This window comes from Anomaloglossus baeobatrachus, chromosome 3, assembly GCF_048569485.1.
Source record: "Anomaloglossus baeobatrachus isolate aAnoBae1 chromosome 3, aAnoBae1.hap1, whole genome shotgun sequence".
In the NCBI taxonomy this organism is placed as follows: domain Eukaryota; kingdom Metazoa; phylum Chordata; class Amphibia; order Anura; family Aromobatidae; genus Anomaloglossus; species Anomaloglossus baeobatrachus.
The window spans coordinates 154,777,078-154,797,670 of record NC_134355.1 but is presented as its reverse complement, the minus strand read 5'-3'; positions in this window follow the sequence as shown (position 1 = coordinate 154,797,670).

The following is a 20,593-nucleotide window of genomic DNA, read 5'->3' as shown; positions in this document are numbered from 1 at the left end:
CTCTCTCCTCCCAAACTCTCCCAGCATCAGCCTCCCCCAGTATCAGCCTCTCTCCTCCCAGCCTCCCCCAGCATCAGCCTCCCTCAGCATCAGCCTCTCTCCTCCCAGCCTCCCCCAGCATTAGCCTCCCTCAGCATCAGCCTCCCTCCTCCAAGCCTCCCCCCTCCCAGCCTCCCCCAGCATCAGCCTCCCCCAGCATCAGCCTCCCCCAGCATCAGCCTCTCTCCTCCCAGCCTCCCCCAGCATCAGCCTCCCTCCTCCCAGCCTCCCCCAGCATCAGCCTGCCCCAGCATCAGCCTCCCCCCTCCTAGCCTCCCCCAGCATCAGCCTCTCTCCTCCCAGTCTCCCCCAGCATCAGCCTCCCTCAGCATCAGCCTCTCTCCTCCGAGCCTCCCGAAGCATCAGCCTCTCCCAGCATCAGCCTCCCTCAGCATCAGCCTCTTTCCTCCCAGCCTCCCCCAGCATCAGCCTCTCTCCTCCCAGCCTCCCCCAGCATCAGCCTCCCTCAGCATCAGCCTCTCTCCTCTGAGCCTCCCGAAGCATCAGCCTCTCCCAGCATCAGCCTCCCTCAGCATCAGCCTCTTTCCTCCCAGCCTCCCCCAGCATCAGCCTCTCTTCTCCCAGCCTCCCCCCTCCCAGACTCCCTCAGCATCAGCCTCCCTCCTCCCAGCCTCCCCCAGCATCAGCCTCCCTCCTCCCAGCCTCCCCCAGCATCAGCCTCCCCCAGCACCAGCCTCCCCCAGCATCAGCCTCTCTCCTCTCAGCCTCCCCAGCATCAGCCTCCCTCAGCATCAGCCTCCCTCGTCCCAGCCTCCCCCAGCATCAGCCTCCCCCCTCCTAGCCGCCCCCAGCATCAGCCTCTCTCCTCCCAGCCTCCCCCAGCATCAGCCTCCCTCAGCATCAGCCTCTCTCCTCCGAGCCTCCCGCAGCATCAGCCTCTCTCCTCCCAGCCTCTCCCAGCATCAGCCTCTCTCCTCCCAGCCTCCCCCAGCATCAGCCTCCCTCAGCATCAGCCTCCCTCCTCCCAGCCTCCCCCAGCATCAGCCTCCCTCCTCCCAGCCTCCCCCAGCACCAGCCTCTCTCCTCCCAGCCTCCCTCAGCATCAGCCTCTCTCCTCCCAGCCTCCCCCAGCACCAGCCTCTCTCCTCCCAGCCTCCCCCAGCATCAGCCTCTCTCCTCCAAAACTCTCCCAGCATCAGCCTCCCCCAGCATCAGCCTCTCTCCTCCCAGCCTCCCCCTCTCTCCTCCCAGCCTCCCCCAGCATCAGCCTCCCTCAGCATCAGCCTCTCTCCTCCCAGCCTCCCTCAGCATCAGCCTCTCTCCTCCCAGCCTCCCCCAGCACCAGCCTCTCTCCTCCCAGCCTCCCCCAGCATCAGCCTCTCTCCTCCCAGCCTCCCCCAGCATCAGCCTCTCTCCTCCAAAACTCTCCCAGCATCAGCCTCCTCCAGCATCAGCCTCTCTCCTCCCAGCCTCCCCCTCTCTCCTCCCAGCCTCCCCCAGCATCAGCCTCCCTCAGCATCAGCCTCTCTCCTCCCAGCCTCCCCCAGCATCAGCCTCCCTCAGCATCAGCCTCCCTCCTCCCAGCCTCCCCCAGCATCAGCCTCTCTCCTCCCAGCCTCCCCCAGCATCAGCCTCTCTCCTCCCAGCCTCCCCCAACATCAGCCTATCTCCTCCCAGCCTCCCCCAGCATCAGCCTCCCTCAGCATCAGCCTCCCTCCTCCCAGCCTCCCCCAGCGTCAGCCTCCCCCCATCCCAGCCTTCCGCAATATCAGCCTCCCCCCTCCCAGCCTCCCCCAGCATCATACTCTCTCCTCCAAGCCTCCCCCAGTATCAGCTTCTCTTCCCCCAAGTCTCCCCCAGTATCAGCCTCTCTCCTCCCACCCCATACGCAGATCTCCAGTCTGCATTAGAGACACCCCCACGCTCCTTATGAATCTTCAGCTCTGCGAGCACTTACCTGCTCCAGGGCCCGCCGTCATCTTCCTGGCTCACGTGAGTATCCTCTTCTGACACCGGCTTCCATCGCGGCGTCCTCTGCGGCGTCCTGCTGTGAGCTCTGCATGTGAAATCCACACAGCATTGGACGCAGCACAGAGGAAAGAGCTGATTGGCGCGCCTGTGACCCCGGAAGTGCAGGCGCCGGCAGTTCCGGGGTCAATCAGCTCTCTGTGCCCGGCCGCCGCAGTTTGTCTGCATTCGCGTCTTAATTGACGCGGATACAAAGAAATAAAGGTGCGCCTCTCCCCCCTCCCCCCTCCGAAAATACAGCAGATTTAATGAATTTATAAAAAAAAAAAATTTTTTTTTTTTACTGCTAGAAGGTGCCGCCCCCTGCATCCTGCCGCCCTAGGCACGGGACCACGGGTGCCTAATGGTAAATACGGCCCTGACATCATGCAAATTCATTTTCCCCTTCGCCTAGCCTCCATGTGACATCTGTGTGGGCAGCTTCTGGGGTGACTACAGCCTATTTTTAGGCTGGGAAGGGACCAATAACCATGTCCCTTTCCACCCTGAGAATAACAGACCCCAGCTGTCAACTTCACCTTGGCTGGTGATCTAATATGGGGGGACCCCACTTTTATTTTTTTTAAATTTATTTAATTTTAAATAAATAATTTAAAAAAACATTGGGGGGTGACCTCTGTTTTGAATAACCAGCCAAGGAAAAGCTGCCAGCTGCGGGCCGATCTGTCAGCTTTACCTTAGCTGGCTACCAAAATCGGGGGGACCCCTCATCATTTTCATTTATGTATTAATTTTATGGCTAAATTCAAGGCTAAACACCAGTTACTGTCACATGAAAGGCACTAAAGGGTACAAGCTTACAATATGTACAGGAGGTATAAGACATTATATACAGGCGCATCTCAATAAATTAGAATATTATCAAAAAGTTAATTTATTTCAGTAGTTCAATACAAAAAGGGAAACACGTATATTACAAACAGAGTGATCTATTTCCTGTCTTTATTTCTCTTAATGTTGATGATTATGGCTCACAGCCAATGAAAACCCAAGAGTCATTATCTCAGAAAATTAGAATTACCACAAAACAACTGCAAAGGCTTCCTACGTGGTTAAAATGGTCCCTTAGTCTGTTTCAGTAGGCTACACGACCATGGGGAAGACTGCTGACTTGATAGATGTCCAGAATGCAGTCATTGACACACTCCAAAAGGATGGTAAGCCAATAAAGGTCATTGTTAGAGAAGCTGGCTGTTCACAGAGTGCTGTATTCGAGCATATTAATGGAGAGTTGAGTGGAAGGAAAAAGTGTGGTAGAAAAAGGTGCACAAGCAACCGGGATAATCACAGCCTTGAACGGATTGTTAAGAAAAGGTCATTCAAAAATTTGGGGAGATTCACAAGGAGTGGACTGCTGCTGGAGTCAGTGCTTCAAGAGCCACCACACACAGACATATCAAGGACAAGGGCTACAACTGTCACATTTCTTGTGTCAAGCCACTCATGACCAATAGACAATGCCAGAAGCGTCTTACCTGGGCCAAGGAGAAAAAGAACTGGACTGTTGCTCAGTGGTCCAAGGTGTTGTTTTCAGATGAAAGTAAATTTTGAATTTCATTTGAAAATCAAGGTCCCAGAGTCTGGAGGAAAAGTGGAGAGGCCACAATCCAAGCTGCTTGAGGTCTAGTGTAAAGTTTCCACACTCAGTGATGGTTTGTGGAGCCATGTCATCTGCTGGTGTAGGTCCATTGTGTTTTATCAAGACCAAAGTTAGCACAGCCGTCTACCAGGAAATTTTAGAGCACTTCATGCTTCCCTCAAGCTTTTTGGAGATGAAAATTTCATTTTCCGGCAGGATTTGGCACCTGTCCACTCTGCCAAAAGTACCAATACCTGGTATACTAACCACAGTATCACTGTGCTTGATTGGCCAGCAAACTCACCTGACCTAAACCTCATAGAGAATCTATGGGGTTTTGTCAAGAGGAAGATGAGAGACAACAGACCCAACAATGCAGACGAGCTTAAGGCTGCTATCAAAGCAATGCGGGCTTCCATAACACCTCAGCAGTGCCACAGGCTGATCGCCTCCATGTCACAACGCTTTGATGCAGTAATTCATGCAAAAGGAGCCGACCAAGTACTGAGTGTATTTACTGTACAGACTTTTCAGTAGGCACCAACATTTCTGAGTTTAAAATCATTTTTTCAGTTGGTCTTATATAATATTCTAATTTTCTGAGATGACTTTTGGGTTTTCATTGGCTGTAAGCCATAATCATCAACATTAACAGAAATAAACACTTGAAATAGATTACTCTGTGTGTAATGACTATATAATGTATGTGTTTACCTTTTTGTATTGAATTACTATAATAAATTAACTTTTTGATGATATTCTAATTTATTGAGATGCACCTGTATCTATCTAATTTATCTATTTTTCATGTGCCCCGCATATTTCTCGAACCCATTGACTTGCATTGGTGAGGTACGCAGGCACTCACAGCATGCCAAATTTTGCAGAGGAAAAACTGGCAGATATGTCCTTCCATATTTTTTAACATTGGTGCGAGTGCAATACGATTTTTTTATGCAAGGTGTCGATTCGTATTGAATTGACGATGCCCTACAACTTTGTAGTTCACTTTTTTTCTCTATCTAGTTCCGTTTTCGAAATAAAAATGCTAACTCCGTTGTATAACCAGGCTGCGGATTTCTATGAACAGCACCTTTATTATGCCAGATCCTGATGACAAGTTTAGATTTTATTAATTAAATGTAATATATATATTCATCTACCACTGCTCGCTCTGGTGTCCAATGCTGTTATTTTCCTTTTCTGAGTGATACTATTGCAATATGTGTGAGTCAGAAGTCTCTTTTACAGTATAAGTCTATGGAGCCTCATTCTAACTCTCATAGGCCAGTGATGGCGAACCTATGGCACTCCAGCTGTTGCAAAACTACAATTCCCATCATGTCTTCACAGCCAAAGCTTTTGCTTTGAATGGCCAGGCATGATGGGAATTGTAGTTTTGCAACAGCTGGAGTGCAACAGGTTCGCCATCACTGTCATAGGATAACGTAAAAGTCTCTTGCAGGTCAGGCAGAGTGCAGTTTCACCTGGAGAGTCTCTGTGGAGCAGTGCTGTCACTGAGAAGACGAAGAGAACGGCTCTAGATCTTGGAGAGAGTGGCTGTGGTGAGCATATCAATACACTCACAGAAGAAGTTACTAGGCTCCTTGCATCTTCTCGCCCTACTACCTACACCATTGACCCTATTCCCTCACATCTCCTTTAGGGGTACTTTGCACGCTGCGACATCGCAGGCCGATGCTGCGATGCCGAGCGCGATAGTACCCGCCCCCGTCGCAGCAGCGATATCTTGTGATAGCTGGCGTAGCGAACATTATCGCTACGGCAGCTTCACATGGACTCACCTGTCCTGCGACCGTCGCTCTGGCCGGCGACCCGCCTCCTTGTTAAGGGGGCGGGTCGTGCGGCGTCATAGCGACGTCACATGCCAGGCGGCCAATCGGAGCGGAGGGGCGGAGATGAGTGGGATGTAAGCATCCCGCCCATCTCCTTCCTTCCGCATATTCTACGGAAGCCGCAGTGACGCCGGTAGGAGATGTTCCTCGCTCCTGCGGCTTCACACACAGCGATGTGTGCTGCCGCAGGAGCGAGGAACAACATCGGACTGTCGCGTCAGCGTAATTATGGATTACGCCGTCGCTGCAGCGATGATACGATTACGACGCTTTTGCGCTCGTTAATCGTATCATCGAGCCTTTACACACTACGATGTTGCATGCGATGCCGGAAGTGCGTCACTTTTAATTTGACCCCACCGACATCGCCGCTGCGATGTCGTAGTGTGCAAAGTACCCCTTAGTCCCTTTCCCCATCTTTCAACACTCATCTAAACTAAAATATTTAACTTCTCCCTGTCATATGGTACTTCCCTCCTTCAAACATGTCAGCATACACCCACTATTAAAAAACCCATGCCTGTATCAAAACCGCACTGCGAACTACAGACCAGTCTCTAATCTCCCCTTCATCTATAAAGTTCTGGAACGCTTGGTCCGGGCCCGTCTATTCCGCTATCTTTCAGAGAACTCTCTTCCTGACTCTTTACAACCCGGTTTCCGCTCCTTACACTTTACTGAAACTGTTCTTACTAAAGTCTCTAATGATCTGCTAACAGCTAACTCTAAAGGTGGCTTTATACACTGCAACATCGCAAACGACATCGCTGTAACGTCACCGGTTTTGTGACGTTATAGCGACCTCCCCAGCGACATTGCAGTGTGTGAAACACATCAGCGACCTGGCCCCTGCTGTGAAGTTCTGATCGTTACAAATCGTTCAGGACCATTCTTTGGTCCTTTGTTTCCCGCTGTGCAGCAAAGTTTTAGTGTGTAAAGGGGACTTTACAGCGACTTCGTTAGCGACTTCCCTTTCAAAAAGCTGCTTTACAACGTCCCCAATGACTAGCGAGGTCGTTCTGCAGGTCCGGATCGCTGTTGCGTCATTGGCCAGGTTTGCCTGTTTGACAGCTCACCAGAGACTTTGTAGCGATCCCGGCCAGGTTGGGATCGCTGGTGGGATCGCTAGAAAGTTTCAGTGTGTAAAGGGGCCTTAATAGTCACTACCCCCTGCTGATTCTCCTGGATCTCTCTGCTGTGTTCGATCACCAGCTGATCCTCGTCAAGCTCCTCTCTATCAGGCACAATGACACCGTTCTCTCTTGGTTCTCCTACCTCTGTGACCGCTCCTTCACTTATTCTTTTCCGGCTCCTCTTTCTCTCCTCTTTTCCTCTCTGTCAGGGGTTCCTCAGGGCTCAGTCTTAGGCCCCATCCTCTTCTCTCTATACACTGCTCATATTGGACAAACCATCAGTAGAGTTGGTTTCCAGTACCATCTCTATGCTGATGACACCTAATCATACATATCGTTCCCTGACATTACCCCTGCATTTTTACAAAATACTAGTGATTGTCTGTCTGCTGCCTCCAACATCATGTCCTCCCTCTATCTGACACTGAATCTATCAAAAACTGAACTTCTCATGTTTCCTCCCTCGACTAACCTTACTAAACCCAATATTACCATTTACGTGTATAGTTCAACCATTACTCCCCAGCAGCACGCCCGCTGTCTTGGGATCAAATTTGTCTTAGATCTTTACATCACTCCCTACATCTGATCGCTCGCTCATGTCATCTCGACCTCAAAAACATCTCTAAAATTCGACCTTTTCTTACCGTTGACGTTGTAATAACTCTTACTGTCGCTCTTATTTATTCTCGTCTAGACTACTGCGACTCTCTACTAATCGGTCTCTCTTTTACTAAGCTCTACTCTCTCCAATCTGTCCTGAGTGCAGCAGCCAGGATCATATTCCTCTCCTATTGCTACACCAATGCCTCCACCTTGTGCCAGTCATTGCACTGGTTGCCCATCCACTACAGAGTACAAAATAATCTTACCTCTCTCACCCACCAAGCTCTCCACAATTTTGCACCGCTCCATATCCCCTCCCCCATCTCTGTCTATCAACCTACCAGTGCCCTCTGTTTCGCTAATGACCTAAGACTGTCATCCTCTACAATCTGAACCTCCTACTCTCGCCTTCAAGACTTCTCACAAGCTGCGCCAATTCTCTGGAACGCACTACGCAGGACAATTTGCTTAATTTACAATATCCACAGTTTTGAGCGTGCCCTAAAAAAAATTTCTTTAGACTAGGCTATCTCTCCTCACTTAGCTAACTATTCCTGTTTTGCCCTTAGAATATTTTCTTCAAAATCTGGTCCCTTTTATCATTTGTTTACACCATCTAGGCACTTAATATCCCTTGTACCTGTACTTGTACACATACTGGCTGGTGACCGGTTCATGCAGCGATATGTGAATTCCTTATTTATTATATTGATGCGTGGACCATACTATTCAAGCACTTTTTCTTCAGCGCTCTATTGGGAGACCCAGACGATTGGGGTATAGCTACTGCCCTCTGGAGGCCACACAAAGCACTACATTAAAAGTGCAAGGCCCCTCCCCCTCTGGCTATACCCCCCCGTGGTATCACGGGTTCTCCAGTTTTAGCTTTGTGTGCGAAGGAGGTCAGACATTCCATGCATAGCTCCACAGATTTTAGTCAGCAGTAGCTGCTGACTATGTCGGATGGAAGAAAAGAGGACACATATAGTGTCCCCAGCATGCTCCCTTCTCACCCCTGGATGGTGTTGTAAGGTTGAGGTACCTATTGCTGGTACAGGGCTGGAGCCTGACATGCTGTTTTCCTTCCACATCCCCTTGTAGGGCTCTGTGGAAGTGGGATCCTGCCGGCCTCTCAGCTCTGATGCCGGGCTCCATCCACAGACCCATTAGAACCTGATGGATTCGGAGCAGGAGTACGATCAGGGACAGGGCCCTGCATCTTACAGGTACTCTGTGTCCCCGGCAGGCACAGACACACTCCGGGCTGGCTGGGTGTTATAGTGCGCCGGGGACCGCAACGTGGAGTTGGTGTCCCTACAGATTACTGGGGGATTGTTTGTGTTTGGGAACGCAGCGCCGACCCCCTCTGGACCGGGCGGCGCTGCTGTGACTTGTGGTGCGCCGGGGATCCGCCGTCCGCGCTTTTACGGCGGCGGCGGTTATAACTTTAGTCCCCGGCTTTTTGGGCCTAGGACGCCGGCAGCTCCGTTTCGTTCCCGCCCCCACCCTGTCATTCAGGGTAGGGGAGAGACGCTGTTCGCAAGCAGCGACGAGGGCTGGAGCCTGATTTACATGCTCCAGCCCTCTCACTTGGCACAGAGGGAAGCAGGCTTCCCGCTCTTGGCCAGGAACGCCCAGGGCCCGCCCCCCTTCCTCTCTCGAGACGCCGGCAGCCATTACATGCATGCCTGGCTGGAGGAAGGACGCAAGGCTCTGGGAGACCTGGACTAGGGGCTATCTGGCGACCACACACCCGCTTTTTAAGCGGGCGGTAAGCGATTTTTCTGTGCTGGTCCCTCTAGTGCCTCACTGTGTATCAGTGTACTGGATACAGTTATATAGATATTGTATTTCTTGCACTGTGAGGTGCGCTTCTGGCTGCATATCCCAGATCGCTCTGTGGAAGCAGCAACATGTCATCCTCAAAACGCAAGGCGGCCAAGGCAAAAAGGGCTGTGTATACTGCGTGTGCTGCATGTGGGGCTAATCTACCAGCAGGCTCTGATGACCCCCATTGTGTGCAATGCTCCGACCCGGTGCTGCTTCGCCAGCCGGAGTCAGGAGAGGTAGCGACCCAGGCTGAGACGCTTGTAAGTTCTGCCCCGGTGACAGGGACGGACTTTGCAGTTTTTGCAGATAATATGTCTGTATCTATGGCAAAAATCCTTGAGACCTTGCAATCTATGCATGGGGCTCAGTCTCTGGGCACGGCGAGGCCTCTGTCCTCAGGTCCCCCTTACTTGGAATGTATCCAGCCCACAGGGGGGTCCCCGGCTTCACAGGCCGAGGATTATGACTCAGATGATGGCCCCAGCCACCCTAAGCGAGCTCGCTGGGAAAGACCCTCGACGTCTTCACACTGCTCAGGGTCTCAGCGCAATCAGTCTCCCTGTGATGTGTCTGATGAGAGTGATCAGGAATCCACTCCTGGAACCCCTCTCAACCTGGATACCCCGGATGGGGATGCCATGGTAGACGACCTTATCTCAGCCATCAATAGGCTGTTGGATATTTCTCCCCCAGCCCCTTCAGCAGAAGAGGCGGCTGCGGAGCAGGAAAAGTTTCGTTTCCTTTATCCCAAGCGTAAATTGAGTGCTTTGTTAGATCACTCTGACTTCAGAGAATCAATCCAGAAGCACGACGCTCACCCAGAAAGGCGTTTCTCTAAACGATCTAAAGATACGCGTTTCCCTTTCCCCCCTGAGGTGGTCAAGCGCTGGACACAGTGTCCAAAGGTAGACCCCCCGATTTCCAAACTTGCAGCTAGATCCATAGTTGCAGTGGAGGATGGCGCTTCACTTAAAGATGCCAATGACAGACAGATGGACCTTTGGTTAAAATCTGTCTATGAAGCTATAGGCGCGTCGTTTGCTCCGGCATTCGCAGCCGTATGGGCACTCCAGGCTATTTCAGCTGGCTTAGCAAAAGTGGATGCTATCATGCATCCAGCAGTGCCGCAAGTGGCGCACCTTACCACGCAGATGTCGGCGTTTGCGTCTTACGCTATCAATGCGGTCCTAGAATCTACCAGTCGCACCTCAATGGCGTCCGCCAATTCGGTAGTTTTGCGCAGAGCCTTGTGGTTAAAGGACTGGAAAGCAGATGCTGGTTCCAAAAAATGTTTAACCAGTTTGCCTTTGTCTAGAGAGAGACTGTTTGGCGAGCCATTGGCTGACATCATTAAGCAGTCCAAGGGTAAAGACTCCTCTTTACCACAACCCAGAACACCCAAACCTCAGCAGAAAAAGTGGCAGCAGAGGTTTCAGTCCTTTCGAGGTTCGGGCAAGACACCATTTACCTCGTCCAAAGGGACTCAGAGGACGCAAAGAAACTCAGATTCGTGGCGGACTCACACACGCCCCAAGAAAGCAAATGGAGGTACCGCTTCCAAAGCGGCTACCTCATGACTTCCAGCCCCCCCCCTCCGCATCGCCGGTCGGGGGCAGGCTCTCCCGCTTTTCCGGCATTTGGATGTCACAGGTCAAAGACCGGTGGGTGACGGACATTTTGTCTCGCGGGTACAGAATCGAGTTCAATTCTCGTCCTCCAGCTCGGTTCTTCAGAACCTCCCCACGTCCAGACCGAGCAGATGCTCTGCTGCAGGCGGTGGATTCCCTAAAAGCGGAAGGAGTGGTTATCCCAGTCCCTCCTCAGGAACAAGGGCAAGGGTTTTACTCCAATCTCTTTGTGGTTCCAAAAAAGGACGGCTCGTTCCGTCCTGTTCTGGACCTAAAACGGCTCAACAAACATGTGCACGCCAGGAGGTTCCGGATGGATACCCTCCGCTCTGTCATTGCCTCAATGTCCAGAGGAGACTTCCTTGCCTCAATAGACATCAAAGATGCTTATCTCCACGTGCCAATTGCTACAGAACATCAACGTTTTCTACGTTTTGTGATAGGAGACGACCATTTTCAGTTCGTAGCTCTTCCATTTGGTCTGGCGACAGCCCCACGGGTCTTCACCAAGGTCATGGCGGCGGTGGTAGCAGTCTTGCACTCTCAGGGACACTCGGTGATTCCTTACCTAGACGACTTATTGGTCAAAGCTCCCTCTCAGGAGGCATGCCAACTCAGCCTGAATGCTACGCTGGAGACTCTACAGTCTTTCGGATGGATCATCAACTTTCCAAAGTCGATCCTATCACCGACTCAGTCACTAACGTATCTTGGCATGGAGTTTCATACTCTAGCAGCGATAGTGAAGCTTCCGCTGGACAAGCAGCGGTCACTACAGACAGGGGTGCAATCTCTCCTGCAGGGCCAGTTGCATCCCTTGCGGCGCCTCATGCATTTCCTAGGGAAGATGGTGGCAGCCATGGAAGCAGTTCCCTTTGCGCAGTTTCATCTGCGCCCACTTCAATGGGACATTCTCCGCCAATGGGACGGGAAGTCAACGTCCCTGGACAGGAAAGTCTCGCTTTCCCAGACGGCCAAAGACTCTCTACAATGGTGGCTCCTTCCCACATCATTGTCTCAGGGAAGATCCTTCCTGCCCCCATCCTGGGCAGTAGTCACGACAGATGCGAGTCTGTCAGGGTGGGGAGCAGTATTTCTCCACCACAGGGCTCAGGGGACGTGGACTCCGCAGGAGTCCACCCTTCAGATCAATGTTCTGGAGATCAGAGCAGTGTATCTTGCTCTACTGGCCTTCCAACAGTGGCTGGAAGGAAAGCAGATCCGAATCCAATCGGACAACTCCACAGCGGTGGCATACATCAACCACCAAGGAGGGAAGCGCAGTCGGCAAGCCTTCCAAGAAGTCCGGCGCATTCTAATGTGGGTGGAGGACAGAGCATCCACCATATCCGCGGTTCACATCCCAGGCGTAGAAAACTGGGAAGCAGACTTCCTCAGTCGCCAGGGCATGGACGCAGGGGAATGGTCCCTTCACCCGGACGTGTTTCAGGAAATCTGTCGCCGCTGGGGAGTGCCGGACGTCGACCTAATGGCATCCCGGCACAACAACAAGGTCCCGGCATTCATGGCGAGGTCGCGCGATCAAAGAGCTCTGGCGGCAGACGCCTTGGTTCAAGATTGGTCGCAGTTTCAGCTCCCATACGTGTTTCCGCCTCTGGCGCTCTTGCCCAGAGTGCTACGCAAGATCAGATCCGAGTGCAGCCGCGTCATACTCGTCGCTCCAGACTGGCCGAGGAGGTCGTGGTATCCGGATCTGTGGCATCTCACGATCGGTCGACCGTGGTCACTGCCAGACCGACCAGACTTACTGTCCCAAGGGCCGTTTTTCCATCAGAATTCTGCGGCCCTGAACCTGACTGTGTGGCCATTGAGTCCTGGATCCTAGCATCTGCTGGATTATCTCAGGGAGTCATTGCCACAATGAGACAAGCTAGAAAGTCGAATTCGGCTAAGATCTACCACAGAACGTGGAAGATTTTCTTGTCCTGGTGCTCTGCTCAGGGAGTGTCTCCCTGGCCATTTGCATTGCCCAAGTTTCTTTCCTTCCTGCAATCGGGGTTAGAAAAGGGCTTGTCGCTCAGCTCCCTTAAAGGGCAAGTTTCGGCACTATCCGTGTTTTTTCAGAAGCGTCTAGCACGTCTTCCTAAGGTGCGCACGTTCCTGCAGGGGGTCTGTCATATTGTGCCCCCGTACAAGCGACCGTTAGATCCATGGGATCTGAACAGGGTACTAGTTGCTCTCCAGAAACCGCCCTTCGAGCCTCTGAAGGAAGTTTCCTTTTCTCGGCTGTCGCAGAAAGTGGCGTTTCTTGTTGCAATCACATCGCTTCGGCGAGTGTCTGAGCTGGCAGCTCTGTCATCTAAGGCTCCCTTCCTGGTGTTCCACCAGGACAAGGTTGTGCTGCGCCCTATTCCGGAGTTTCTCCCTAAGGTCGTATCCTCTTTTCATCTTAATCAGGATATTTCCTTGCCTTCTTTTTGCCCTCATCCGGTTCACCGGTATGAAAAGGCCTTACGTTTGCTAGATCTGGTGAGAGCACTCAGAATCTACATTTCCCGCACGGCGCCCATACGCCGTGCCGATGCACTTTTCGTCCTTGTCGCTGGTCCGCGCAAGGGGTTGCAGGCTTCTAAAGCCACCCTGGCTCGATGGATCAAAGAACCAATTCTAGAGGCCTACCGTTCTGCGGGGCTTCCGGTTCCTTCAGGGCTAAAAGCCCACTCCACCAGAGCCGTGGGTGCGTCCTGGGCATTACGTCACCAGGCTTCGGCTCAACAGGTGTGCCAGGCAGCTACCTGGTCCAGTCTGCACACTTTCACCAAGCATTATCAGGTGCATACCTATGCTTCGGCGGATGCCAGCTTAGGTAGAAGAGTCCTGCAGGCGGCAGTGACACCCCCGTAGGGGAGGGCTGTTTTGCAGCTCTAACATGAGGTATTTATTTACCCACCCAGGGACAGCTTTTGGACGTCCCAATCGTCTGGGTCTCCCAATAGAGCGCTGAAGAAGAAGGGAATTTTGTTACTTACCGTAAATTCCTTTTCTTCTAGCTCTTATTGGGAGACCCAGCATCCGCCCTGTTGTCCTTCGGGATGTTTTTTTGTTGTTTGCGGGTACACATGTTGTTCATGTTGAACGGTTTTTCAGTTCTCCGATGTTATTCGGAGTTAATTTGTTTAAACCAGTTATTGGCTTCCTCCTTCTTGCTTTGGCACTAAAACTGGAGAACCCGTGATACCACGGGGGGGTATAGCCAGAGGGGGAGGGGCCTTGCACTTTTAATGTAGTGCTTTGTGTGGCCTCCAGAGGGCAGTAGCTATACCCCAATCGTCTGGGTCTCCCAATAAGAGCTAGAAGAAAAGGAATTTACGGTAAGTAACAAAATTCCCTTCTTACCATTTACCTTTTGTGGTTTCCCCTATTTTCTCATCTCCTTTTGATTTCTGTTGGATTGTTTTACTCTGTAATGTTTGATATTGTCTGAATATGTCCCCTTTGAATTGTAGAGTGCTGCGGAATATGTTGCCGCTATATAAATAAAAATTATTATTATATTGTTATATACTGTACACTCACACTACATTACATGCACATATACACACATTTAATGAATTGACATCTTAAAAAAAGGGATTCTTTAAGGCTGCTTTCACACATCATTTTTTTCCCATCAGGCACAATCCGGCAAAAACATGAAAAAACGGATCCGGCGTCTGTTGCCGCCGGATCAGTTTTTCCCCCCATAGACTTCTATTAGCGCCGGATTGTGCCGGATTTCCTTGCATTCCTTCCGGCTTTCACCGGATCCGGCAAAATTTGCTTGTCCGGCGGCTGGATCCAATGTTGAATGGAACTTTTTTGTCTCTGGCGAAAAAACAGATCGCCGTACGGCGTGTTTTATAATGGAAGCCTATGGCAGCCGACCCCGTCGTCATCCATCATATGCCGGAATCCGACACTGGTTTACGTTTTTTTTTTTAAAACTGAGCATGCTCAGTATCAAAACAGAAGAAACGGATGGAAAAAACTGATGCAATGGAACAGTTTTTTCGACGGATCCGTCGCATCAGTTTTTTTGCCGGATTGAACCTGGAGGCAAAAAACTGATGTGTGAAACCGGCCTAAGGCTAGGGCCCCACTTTGCGTTCTCCTACTTGCAGTTCTAAATGCACGTTTTGGGCTTAATTGATTTGACCAAAGTTGCCTTTTTCAGAAATTTAGCGATGAAAACGCATGCGTATTTACCTCGTTTTAGATGTGTTTTCAGCGCTTTTTACATGCTTTTCCACCTGCGTTTTGACAGATGCATTTTGAACATCAAGACACTGCTAAATAAAGTTTAAACAGTCAAACACAATGAAAAAAAGAAAAAAAAAAGGAACACACATAGAATTTTAGAAATAATTAAGGAAATAGAAATATTTAATAAAATGATAGCGGTGATATACTACTTATTGGAAAAATAGCAATACATTATTATTTTTGTTAAATTTAATTGTCGACTATGTGTGTGTGTAAAGGGACATATGAAATCATTATTTTAATGTTCAAAAAGCATGCGTTTTGGTAGTCCAAAACGCATGTTTTCTGCACATAAAAAGCAGGTAAAACGCAGGAATTTGAAGGAATCTTGGTTTTTGCAACTTCTCATTGACTTCAATGTTAGCAAAACGCACCCAAAATGGCAAAAACAATTGACATGCTGCTTCTTTGAACGCATGGTTTTTGCCACAAAATATGCAGATTCGCAGATGCGTTTACATGGGGTCAGATAAATCACAAATGCGATTGAAATGGCTGGAAAATGAAAACGCAAGCATTTTGGCATAAAAAAGGTGCTTCTCAAAACGCACCCAAAAAGCACCTGAAAAGCAGGTAAAAACGCAAAGTGGGGCCCTAGCCTAAGACATTGCAGTGGGCACCCAAAGTAAAGGACTACTAAGCCTACTAGAGCAGGAAGAGCTGCTATTACTACTGGGAAAAGGAGAGAAAACACTGCTGTAATTACTGCTTGGACATACACGTGTGCGAGAAGACGGCAGCCTCGAGCCAGCGATCACTGTCGATATCCCAGCTGTAATTCTGATTGTGTAGTAGCTTGGAGTGGAATCAGTCGCATGTCATCGCCACAATAGGTGCTGTGACTTCTTCAAGCATGGAAATAATAAAGTAATTCTTATATTGAAAAAAAAATGTGATTCTTTATTGTTTACACATTACAATGCATTTTGTCTGAGGTCCTGAGCCTTTATCGAGACCAGAATGCAAAATTCATAGTTAAGCACTATATTGTGTTCTGCGCTGTTAGCAGCCAGGAAGCTACATGTGAACAGCCATTCATAAGAGGCTGAACGCATTCATATGGTAATCACCCGAGAAGGATGTGTGTGCAGCAGGAGAGCTCCGTTACTGATAGACAGGTTTTGCTAGGCCAATGTTCACTGCTACAATGCTACTACCCTCAGGGAATGCCGCCATTTAAGCTTTATCTTGTTTTATGCATGATGCCATTTGAGGCCCTGCCATATAAGATCACTTTGTTAATACTGAGTTACACTGGTGCAGGCACTGATTTAGAGGGGCAATCTTCTATATGGCACATCTGTTATAATGATGTACAGAAATACAAGGACAAGTAATCTATCTACAGCCGACTCATGGAATACCTGCGTTATATGCCAAACTCAGTAACATGGGGAGCAGAGTGGGTAGCTATGTTTCAGGTATCTGTAAGTAAATGGTTAAATCAGGTAAACGAGAATCGTATTGACAAGCTAAGCAACAAAAACATATAAAAACTTTAATAAAATGTTATAAAATCTGGCTTTCTATATTATATTATTTGGTTAACTGTGGGAGATGCTATGTGGTAATCCAGACTAGACAAGTCAGCAATTAATTTTAAAGGGAATGTGTCACCCTGTTTTTGCTATACTTTCTGAGAGCAGTATGATGTAGGGGCAGACAGCCTGATTTCAGCGATGTGTCACTTACCGGTCTACTTAGTGTAGATATAATCAAATCGTTGCAGATCTACCAGTCCCATAACCCCGTCCACACTACTGATTGGCAGCTTTCTGTGTACACTGTGCATAGACAGAAAGCTGCCAATCAGTTTTAGGCCCTGTGCGCACTAGGCTGTTTTACCCGCGGATTTACCCACGGATTTGCCGCGGAAATTTCTTGAGAAATGTCTGCAATCTTTGTGCAGACATTTCCCAGAAAATCCTATGTGAAAAAAAAATAGCTGTGCGCACACTGCGGATTATTCTCAAGAAATTTCCTTGAGAAGAATTTCTTGAGAAAATTTCTTGAGAAAATGAGCATGTCCATTATTTCCCGCAGGTACCTGCGGAATACCCCCGGAATTTCACTCCATTCACTGTAATGTAATCGCGAAATTCCGGGGGTATACCGCAGGTAGCAAATGATGTGCGGTATACCCCCGGTATAGCCGCGATTTACCTGCGGTAATGCTCATCGCTGCCTGCGGTTTTGCAGGGAGTGATGTCATTATGCCAAGAAGAGGAAGCGGAGCAGAGTAAACACACACGTCACACTCCCTGGACGCCGCACAGAAGCGCTTCCGTGTGACCTCCAGGTGCCCGTGCAGTCTGTGTCCCGCTCCAGCCTCGCGGCTGCCTGCACTGCAGCGTGTCAGTGTGTGCCCGCAGTGTCAGCAGCTTGTCACTCTGCAGCGCAGGCAGACACTGACACAGGCAGACACTGACACTGCACTGCAGGGTGTCAGTGTCTGCCCGCAGTGTCAGCAGCCTGTCACGCGGCAGCGCAGGCAGACACTGACACCCTGCAGTGCTGGCAGCCGCGGGGATGACGATCGCTGCTGTCAGGAGGTGAAATCATTACCTGCTGTGACGATCTCCTGCCTCCTGACGTCTATGCCCGTCTCGCGAGCAGCCCGAGACTGTCACTAGCGGTGACGTCACAGGCTCTCGTGATACTTCTGATAACGCGGCGGGCATAGAAGTCAGTGACAGCGCTGACGTCAGCAGTACAGGAGATGATCACAGCAGGTAATGATCTCATCTATCCTCCTGGCAGCAGCGCTCGGCATCCCATGCAGTAACCTGGGCTATTGATGTTAGCTCAGGTCACTGCATTGCTCTCCCAGCCAATGGGGAACATTCTGTTCTTCATTGACTGGGACAGCGACTATGGTATGGATCGCCGTGGGACACCCCCCTTTATTGGATTACGCCGGACGTGGAATTGATTGTTCTTTTCAATAAATTAGTGAAAGAGGGAATGTTTTGGGAGTGTTTTTTCAAATAAAACTTTTTTTGTTGTCTATTTTTTATTTTCAAGAGAGAACTACCAGGGCACTGTTCCCCACCAAGTACCAAAAAATCGTCCTATTCCAGGCTGAAAAACCTCATGCTCTGTGGTGCCATTGATGTAGCAGAGTTTATGAACATCAAAGTAGTTGAGAAAAAAACATCAGGCACTCACCAGAGTTTGCTTGTGCAGGTTTCCAGTTTATTCGTGCAGGTTACATGTGCATGGGGGTGGAGGGGAGGGAGAGGACACTAGACACGTCCAACGACGACGGCCGTTTCGCACCTGTCTGGTGCTTCAGCTGGTCTGGGTTGATCTGACATCACATCCGTTATAACCACATTATCCATGTGGCTGATGTCAAAAGTGATTAAAACAGTTTAAAATCAAACTATAGTATTACTACTAAATGGAGTGTTAGTAAACATTTACAAAATATAAGGACATATTATAACCTTTTATACAAAAAATGGAATATTATCCTAGGAACACACTTAATTCATTCTTATCATTTAGTCCTAATGGACCTAAAGCATTAAACTTCATAATATATTCTGCCTCTTTTCTGAGCAAAATTTTGTGTGTGTCCCCTCCTCTGGCTGGGGGTTTGATCAGATCAATACCTGCAAATGACAGTACATTTGAGTCAGCATTGTGGGCTTCTTTTATATGATTGATTAATCTTGTTGCATCTACTCCACCAAGAATGGAGTTTTTGTGCTCCCTAAACCTCACAAATGATATCGGTAAAACCATACGGCAATTATTTGTGAGGTTTAGGGAGCACAAAACTCCATTCTTAGTGGAGTAGATGCAACAAGATTAATCAATCATATAAAAGAAGCCCACAATGCTGACTCAAATGTACTGTCATTTGCAGGTATTTATCTGATCAAACCCCCAGCCAGAGGAGGGGACACACACAAAATTTTGCTCAGAAAAGAGGCAGAATATATTATGAAGTTTAATGCTTTAGGTCCATTAGGACTAAATGATAAAAATGAATTAAGTGTGTTCCTAGGATAATATTCCATTTTTTGTATAAAAGGTTATAATATGTCCTTATATTTTGTAAATGTTTACTAACACTCCATTTAGTAGTAATACTATAGTTTGATTTTAAACTGTTTTAATCACTTTTGACATCAGCCACATGGTTAATGTGGTTATAAGGGACGTGATGTCAGATCAACCCAGACCAGCTGAAGCACCAGACAGGTGCGAAACGGCCGTCGTCGTTGGACGTGTCTAGTGTCCTCTCCCTCCCCTCCACCCCCATGCACATGTAACCTGCACGAATAAACTGGAAACCTGCACAAGCAAACTCTGGTGAGTGCCTGATGTTTTTTTCTCAACTACTTTGATGTTCATAAGCTCTGCTACATCAATGGCACCACAGAGCATGAGGTTTTTCAGCCTGGAATAGGACGATTTTTTGGTACTTGGTGGGGAACAGTGCCCTGGTAGTTCTCTCTTGCACATAAAGTTCACTCATCTATATTCATCAGTGAGCACGTTCCTGCAACACCAGAACAGAAAGCATTATAAAGAAGTAAAGTCCTGCAATAATATGGCTGAATCAGAAATAATGGAGGTGGTCACTCCGACCAGCAGTGGGGATGGAATCCTTGCGGGGAGGGAAGACGCTAACACGTATTTTTTGGAGTGTAATAGTAAAATGGACACGGACATTTTAAGTGTGAAATCATTGGAATATAAAATATCCAACTTGGCTGAGAAGGAAATCTCTTTATTTTGGTCAGCTCAGTCGCTACGTTCATATAAGGACTGCCAGCGTGTGCCCAGAGGGCTTAGAGTAATGAAGGCTTTATCATTTTATCAAGATGAGGTCGAATTTAAACAACTGTGGAATAATGTTCAAGCAGAATGTTCACTTAAATTCTTAGATTTAGTGTTACAAAAAAATGAAAAAGAACACGCTAAAATAACAACTGAACTGATAAGATTAAGAAAAGAGCTGGAGATGCGTTTATCACAAGATCAATGGAACAGATTTCTGCAGAACCTGGACAAAAAATTGATACCATATCAGTCTATAGTGAAAGAGCGCAAGAAGGAAAAATTTCTAAGAGACAAAGCAGATTATGATTCAGGCAACGTCTTTAGATGGAACAAAAATAATGATAATTTTTCCTTTTACAAGAAAGGAAAAGCAAAGAAAAAATCTAAAACCGCATCCAATAAAATAGCCACATGGACAACAGATTCGGATTCCAGTGGGCAGGAAGAACCCCCACCTGTGAAAAGGAGATTGAGTGAAGACAGATCTACCCCGAATTCTTCTATTAACCCTTCAGAAGGAAGACAAGGAGAGGTCGGAGGAGAAACAAGCGAGCCTCTGATGGGAAAAAGGAAAAACGTATCTTGGAGGGATTGACAATCTATCCAGCAATAAACAGAAAGAAAAAAAAAATGATAATTTGACTGATGAGATATTAGATGATGTGATTGCTGTCCTGGAAAAAGGATTACATTTCTGTATTCCAGAACCCTTTAATATGGTGGAATTCGAGATCGATCTGTACAACGCTTGCAGAAAATTACATCTAAAAAAACATTTCTCCAATACGGATAAGAAATCGGTCCAAGATCCCATAGATGAGAGACAATGTAATATTGGTCCTCTTGGTTTCTCTTTGATAGGTCCAGAGATTG